Source organism: Anneissia japonica, unplaced genomic scaffold (assembly GCF_011630105.1).
Source record: "Anneissia japonica isolate Jap-2015-1 unplaced genomic scaffold, ASM1163010v1 scaffold287834_len5846547_cov211, whole genome shotgun sequence".
NCBI lineage: Eukaryota > Metazoa > Echinodermata > Crinoidea > Comatulida > Comatulidae > Anneissia > Anneissia japonica.
This window is the reverse complement of record NW_022704992.1, coordinates 5,813,789-5,815,180: the sequence shown is the minus strand read 5'-3', so window position 1 is coordinate 5,815,180 and position 1,392 is coordinate 5,813,789. Positions and strand designations below refer to the sequence as shown.

Below are 1,392 nucleotides of genomic sequence, written 5' to 3'. Positions count from 1 at the left end.
GGAAGGAATCCCAATATCTGCAGACGGATTCGTTTCGGCCTTCCATGCCTCATCAGTGCAGCTAGGGTATAGACCCAAACGAAACGTTCGACCAGCTTAGGTAGGGCTGTGTATATATATTGCCTTGGTTTGGCTCTGTAATCATTAGTGGTCGTATCGTGGGACTAGTTTGGGCCCTAACTAAGCTGGTCGAACGTTTCGTTGAGTTTCGCTGAGTTAACCTGCCGGGCCGAGTTGACTGGGGCCTAGTTGACTCGAAAGCTTTGTATTTAGCGAGCGGTATTGTATTATTAATTGTGAATGCGTCATCGGCGTTCCATACATATACACGCATTGGTGGCCGTTTTGGAGGGCGGCCGCTATAGGTAGCGGCCGATATGGGCCTACTCCAAAGGGAACTACTGTACTAAAGATTTACAAATAAAACATTAAAAAAGCAAATTAAATTTTAAAAATGAAGGCATGTTGAAGCAATAACATTTCACTTGTAAAAAACATATTCTATGTCTCATTAGAAAATTTGGGTAAAAAGAGTTTTTGAACCAATAATAATAAAGCGTCAGCACTTCACTCATCAAACATGCAGGTCTCTTTTGGTAAATTGAGGTAAAAAGTTCGCCTAATGTGGGGATCGAACCCACGAACCTGAGATTAAGAGTCTCATGCTCTACCGACTGAGCTAACCGGGCTTGTACAAAAAAATAAACATTTAAAAAAATGTGGTTCTTATGCTTCAAAACTTTGATAAGAGAATTTTAGATTCTCCCCTGTTGGTTCGCAAATTAATATGAAAATACACAATGCAGTAGAACTCGAGCCTTCTTTGGGACTCCCCTGTTTAAGGGGGACACCTGTTATTGAGGGGACATTCTTTCGAGCAATGAACGAGGAAAAGGGGATATCTTTTTGGTCCTGAAGATGTCCCTAAAAGGGATTTAAACATTAAAAAAGCAAATTAAATTTTAAAAATGAAGGCATGTTGAAGCAATAACATTGATCCAAATTAGTGACGCCGGTAATAGTAAATAATAGTAAAATGAATATCCACATAATTGTTGAATGCAGGGACATATCTCTAGTAATACACTAAAAATCTTTACATGATATGACCCATATCATGTGTACATCGTGCTCAAGCGGTAAAGTACTAGTACGTAGCGTCCCGATTCAAGGAATGACGCCGGGACGGTATTGATAGTAAATAATGGCTACGATGAATTTTCCGAATTTGAAACATCTTACTTGAATCTATTATACTGTACTGTGTATGATGATGGTGATCAGGCATACAGATTTCAGGAAAAATACAAAAACAGTGTGGTGATTAATCCTGGTGTGATTAATCCTGGTGCTTTCTAAGACGGAGTCAACGTTAAGGTAAATCAAACTCGA

General features: G+C 39.3%; 1 non-coding gene across 1 annotated transcript; it reads right to left on the bottom strand.

Moving 5' to 3' along the window:
- Positions 1-616: 616 nt before the first annotated feature.
- Positions 617-689, bottom strand: Trnak-cuu. The gene has a single exon. It is a non-coding gene; the product is annotated as a tRNA-Lys (tRNA).
- Between the last annotated feature and the right edge of the window lie 703 nt (positions 690-1,392).